The sequence below is a fragment of the Globicephala melas genome, chromosome 1 (genome assembly GCF_963455315.2).
Source record: "Globicephala melas chromosome 1, mGloMel1.2, whole genome shotgun sequence".
In the NCBI taxonomy this organism is placed as follows: Eukaryota; Metazoa; Chordata; class Mammalia; order Artiodactyla; family Delphinidae; genus Globicephala; species Globicephala melas.
In genome coordinates this window covers 112,094,899-112,101,278 of record NC_083314.1, presented here as the reverse complement: position 1 = coordinate 112,101,278, position 6,380 = coordinate 112,094,899, and the positions used below count along the sequence as shown (strand labels likewise).

Here is a 6,380-nt window from a genome sequence, read left to right as displayed (position 1 = left end):
ACTCTTTCTTTTGTGTCCAACTCTCCACTCTTCATACAGAATCTAACTTCCAAATGCATTTACTTCTTTACATATCTGACATATACCTCCCTAACACCCCTCAACTGTACAGTGAGTTCTTTGGAGACAGGACTGCATCCTGGGAAGAGAAAAAAAGAGGAGTGAGGGAAGCATGAAGTAATGAATATTTGAACACACATACACATACAGAAACTCTTCCACTCCCTTTCCTTACCCTCTTGCAACCAGTTACCAAATCCTGTCAATTCTAAATATCTCAAAAAGTCCTCCACCTGTCTCTATCCTTAGTTCATGTCCCCAGCATCACTCACTTGGATTCCTACATAACCCTTTGCAAATAGAGCCACTGTGAACCATTGTGTAGGTTGTGCTCTGCTTGAAAGCACCCAGCCTCGTCAGGGGCAAGGAGAGTAGGGGTGAAATACAGTCCAAACTCAACTCCCAAGACTAAAGTCGAGGGGACACTATTTGATCATTTCTCTGCCCAGAGGGAACACATTTTTCTAATTCACAAGTTGTTTTTCTAATTCACACAACATATGTGCTAGCAACGCAGCCCTGTTTCAACCATTCTTCACCATAGAGCCAGAGTCTTTCTAAAGTACCAATCGGATGCTTTTACTGTCCTATTTAAAACCTTCTAACGACTCTCCTTTGTACTCAGTGTGAAGTTCAAGCCCCATTATATGATTGATAATGTCTTTCATGTTCCACCTCTGGTTTACCACTCCAGTCACAGTTCTCACACCTCACACTGTACTTGTATATACTGAGCTCCATCCACCTTCTCTGTATCCCCAGGCTACATCTCCATCCCCCTCTCCATCACCCATCCACTTCTACATTCTGCTGTCACATGAATGACTCATGCTCATCTGATGAGTCTTAGAATAGATATCACTCCCCTGGGAAGCATTCCCTAACTTCTCCAATCCCCCTTCTGACTGGGTTAAATTCATCTCACATCATCTCATTCTCGCCCCCGGGATAACACTTAACATTTTATGTCTTAATTGACAATTTACTTTTCCCTTATTTCTTTCCAGATGGTGATCATTTTGAGGGCAGAAAACAATCTCTTATTAACATTATATCCTCTATACCTATCACTATGCTCAGAAAATATTTGTTAAAGGAAAGCATGGAATCTGTCTTATCCAGAGTATCAGTTGTAATGAATCAATCCCAGAGCTGACAAAAGTACAATAAGAGAAACCAGTAACCACCTTACTCTATAAGTTTACACTATAGGAAGACAATGTTATACCTCTGGACAGTAATGCTAAGTCACCCCATCTAATAAAAGTATCTTGAATTATATCCTCATTGTTAATGGAATAACAAGCTTTGGCTTAACATTTTCTCTTAATGAATCTCCCAACTAGCCTTCATCTTCTATTTAGGTTCATTCAAATTGTTGATATAAATATAGTTCTGCCTAATACCTTCCTCCAACCCCAGCTGCTTCTATGACCCTGTTTACACGTGACCAGGATTTTACTTTAGTCCTTCAAATTAATTTCAAATATTTTAAGGCCCAGACTCATTCAAAAGTAGCAAAAAACGTATTTCACACTTGAGAAATGCAGCCCCTCTCCACTCTCCTATATCAGCTGGCCGCCCTTCCCATACTCCTACATAAACAGCAACACTGACCCACCCAGCTGCCTGAGGTCAAATGCAGAAGTCATTCTTTCTTTGAAATGCTGTTTCTTATACCTGATTTTTCATCACTGGCTCTTTCTTTGCACATCTCTGTTTAAATATCTCTTTGGCTAGGCCATCTCTCTCAACCCAGTCCTAAGCAGCAACTCAGTCACCATCCTATCTTTCGTTTTAAAATTCTCTGTATAGCTTTTACTTATTTTCTTCATTTTTGTACCAAATCTTTTTTTTAACATCTTTATTGGAGTATAATTGCTTTACAATGTTGTGTTAGTTTCTGCTGTACAACAAATTGAATCAGCTATATGTATACACATATCCCCTTATCCCTTCCCTATTGAGTCTCCCTCCCACCCTCCCTATCCCATCCCTCTAAATCGTCACAAAGCATGGAGCTGATCTGCCTGTGCTATGCAGCAGCTTCCCACTAGCCATCCATTTTACATTTGGTAGTGCATATATGTCAGTGCTACTCTGTCACTTCATCCCAGTTTCCCCTCCCCCCGCCCCGTGTCCTCAAGTCCATTCTCTACATCTGTGTCTTTATTCCTGCCCTGCCACTAGGTTCATCAGTGCTTATTTTTTAGATTCCACATATATGCGTTAGCACACGGTATTTGTTTTTCTCTTTCTGACTTACTTCACTCCGTATGACATACTCTAGGTCCTACCACCTCACTACAAATAACTCAATTTTGTTCCTTTTTATGGCTGAGTAATATTCCATTGTATATATGTGCCACATCTTCTTTATCCATTCATCTGTCGATGGGCACTTAGGTTGCTTCCATGTCCTTGCTATTGTAAATAGTGCTGCAATGAACACTGGGGTGCATGACTCTTTTATGAATTATGGTTTTCTCAGGGTATATGCCCAGTAGTGGGATTGTTGGGTCATATGGTAGTTCTATTTTTAGTTTTTTAAGGAACCTCCATACTGTTCTCCATAGTGGCTGTATCAATTTACATTCCCACCAACAGTGCAGGAGGGTCCCCTTTTCTCCACAACCTCTCCAGCATTTATTGTTTCTAGATTTTTTTTTTGATGTGTTCACTTACTTTAATAACACTACATTTACCATGTTATCATCATGGAATGTAAACTCAGGTTAGACAAGAGAATTTCACAAGTACAACAAAGCATTCTGTAGTATACCAAAGTTTGTAAAACGTCTGACCAAACCACCTTGCTCATAAATCACTTCCATTATAGGCAATTTATTTAGTTAAACATTTATGATTCTTATAGAGAAAATAAACATACTGAACACATTTAAAAAGTGTTTTTTGTTTACCCTTGCATTAGCACTTAAAATTCATATTTCTATTTCAAAATGACACAAAATTATTCTAATATAACAGCAGCAAAATATAATTCTGCAATTACAAACGAGCTAAATGGGGATCTACAGTTAAGTTATTCTCATGTTTACAACTATGATTCTGAAATAAATACTACTTCAAAGCAGCTCTCTTACCAGCTTTTTAGGTTTGGCTTAAAAACACACATATAGTTGCCAGGAGATTTATAATGTTGTATTCTGTGCACTGTTTTGAAAGGGTTCCTCTAGAGCCAACCAGCCCTTAAAACAGTACTCAGTCCACAAGGCAGTCAGAAAGAGTTAAATTAACTGGGGTAAATAGGATTCCTATATTACCTCAAAAGCATATGATATTCTGCAGCAACTGGGAGCATTATCAGGATTGGCATGTTGTCCTCTTTAAAACTAATTTCATCAGAAGAGTTTAAGAAGGTAGACATTGTACCACTATCAAGAGCATTTAAAAATGACATGTTTTTGTGCTAATCTGCCTCCCCTGAATGACCTAGCTAGTGAACTAGTCACCAGTAACCTGGTCACCAGGCAAATCAAGCCTGCAAGAAAGGAAGCCAGTATTCAAATTACCATGTTATTGTCCGACCCAAAGAATTTATTTTCAACATAAACATATAACCTCAATATGAGATGTCTAACTAAAGCAAGCACCACCAATGAGACCAAGACAACGTCTCCTCTTCTAAGGTTTAGGTTTTGCCCAGAATTCTCGATACATGGAATCGCCCATACCAAGTCATTGTTCCCACAACAAAGCCTTGGGCTGCCATGCACATGTGGATCAGGTGAACAGACATTTTAGTATTTCCCCTGCTCTTCAATTTATATAATCTATATGCAACGATTGTTGCAAAACCTGCCATTCCAGTGGGGACAAATGATGCCTCTCTAGCTTTTTGGATAAGTTTAGATCCGTGATCTTCATCATATGAAGAAAGAGAATCATCTGTGTCGCTTGACATAGTGATTGAAGGATCTTCAGACAACTACAAGACGTCGCAGGTTCCAACCGGCTTCTGCTTTTCTAGATTTTTTGATGATGGCCATTTTGATTGGTGTGAGGTGATACCTCATTACGGTTTTGATTTGCATTTCTCTAATGATTAGTGATGTTGAGCATCTTTTCATGTATTTGTTTGGCCATCTGTATGTCTTCTTTGGAGAAATGTCTATTTAGATCTTCTGCCCATTTTCGGATTGGGTTGTTTGGTTTTTTTTGATAAAGAGCTGCATGGGCTGCTTTACAAAGGAGGCAAGAACATACAATGGAGAAAAGACAGCCTCTTCAATAAGTGGTGCTGGGAAAACTGGGCAGCTACATGTAAAAGAATGAAATTAGGACATTCCCTAACACCATACACAAAAATAAACTCAAAATGGATTAAAGACCTAAATGTAAGGCCAGACACTATAAAACTCTGAGAGGAAAACATAGGCAGAACACTTTATGACATAAATCACAGCAAGATCCTTTCTGACCCACCTCGTAGAGTAATGGAAATAAAAATAAAAATAAAAATAAACAAATGGACGTAATGAAACTTAAAAGCTTTTATACAGCCAAGGAAACCATAATCAAGATGAAAAGACAACCCTCAAAATGGGAGAAAATATTTGCAAATGAAGCAACTGACAAAGGATTAATCTCTGTATAGCTTTTAACACTAAGTGATACATATTAATTTTCAATGGAATATTACAATGTTTATTGTTTATCTTCCCAGCTGGAATATAAATTCCATGAGACCAGTGACCTAATGGTTTTCCTCACTTTATTAACTAGAAGCGGACTTGGCACACAGGAAATTCCCAATAATTAACTGTTGAATGAATGAAGAGATAAGGGAAGAATGAACTGGTTATTTTATCAATATCCTTTTGTATGAGGATTTAGAATCAGGCCAAGGAGGGTTATTTAAAGTATTTATGTTACATAATATCTTATTTATATCTTTTCTGGCTCCTCTTTAGAGCTTAGTACATGAAAACCTTGGCTTCTGTCATTTGCTAGAAGAATTTTCACAACACACCCATGCAATCAGGACCAATATTCAGAAAAGAACATTACTATCATCCCCAGGGACCCCTTTCTGTTCTCCTCCAGTCATTATCTCCCCAAAAGTTAAACATTATCTTGATTTCTAACAGCATAAATTGTTTCTACCTGTTTATGTACTTTATATAGGTGGAATAATATAATACATATTTTTTTGTGATTGACTTCTTTTAGTGAAATATCTTTGTGAGAACCCTCTATATTGTTGTGTGTAGTTGTATTTTGTTGATTCCTTAGAGTATAATAAGAGCTTTTAAGTTCAACACTCTATCATTAACATATTGAAATATCAGTTCATTTTTACGATCATATATTCATGTAATAAAATTTATACAAGGAAATCTAGAATCTTTCCAATTTTTCACTCTTTTAAAATAATGTTCTTTATGATTAACACGCCTATAGAAAAATCTTAATTTACATCTTTAGTTGGTTAGGAAGAATTTCTAAAAGAAAATTTTCAGAGACCAAAAGAAAAAACATTTTCCCTTTTTTGATTAACATTGGCAATTTATTCATAAGAAAGTATTAGCAACTCTTTTTATTATCAACTATATATGACAGTATTTGCCTCCCTAAGCTATCACCAAAAGTAGATATTACTGTCCTTTTAAAATTTTTGTCAACCTGACAAAAAAGTATGTCATTAACTCATTTTCTCAAGTGGAGTAACTTTTTCTTATTGATTAATTGAGTAAAAGTTAATTCTTGGTCTATTCAGGTTTCCTATGACTGATTCTATTGTGATAATTTGTATTTTCCTAGAAATTGTCTGTTTCACTGAGTTATTTTAATGGGTATGTAGTGGTATTTTGCCATTTTAATTTGCATTCTCCAAATGACTAATTCATTTACATTTTAAAATGGATTAGCAATATTTTAAGATTCTGCTCTGAATCTGACATTAATTCTTGAGATTGGTTTAGGCCTTGCATACATAATTAGAAAGGTTTTAAGTGCTTGCATATATATGAAATACATTCTGTAATCAAACTATATATTTTTAATTTTCATGCAGAAATTAGAAAATTAATTGTGTATTACAGAGCCATCTGGTTGCAAAATGTGTCCCTTTCATTGCCCTTTTGATTTAGCTCATCCAAAGGACCATAAAAGCATTTGTGGCCACAGCTTTCAAAACTGTGACCTCCACTGAAAAGTAAGACCTTATAACAGAAAAGTAGGAAAAGGAATGAGCTGTCAGTAAATGTCACTAAAGGAGGCTAACTGGTGAGATAAATAAAAAATAAGGAAGGCTTTAGGGTGTGGATCTGGGAAATGAAAGGGTATGTAATTTCATA

General features: G+C 36.4%; 1 pseudogene; it reads right to left on the bottom strand.

Annotated features, from left to right (window-relative positions):
• Nucleotides 1-3,065: 3,065 nt before the first annotated feature.
• Nucleotides 3,066-4,568, bottom strand: LOC115858328 (HIG1 domain family member 1A, mitochondrial pseudogene; annotated as a pseudogene).
• Nucleotides 4,569-6,380: the final 1,812 nt, after the last annotated feature.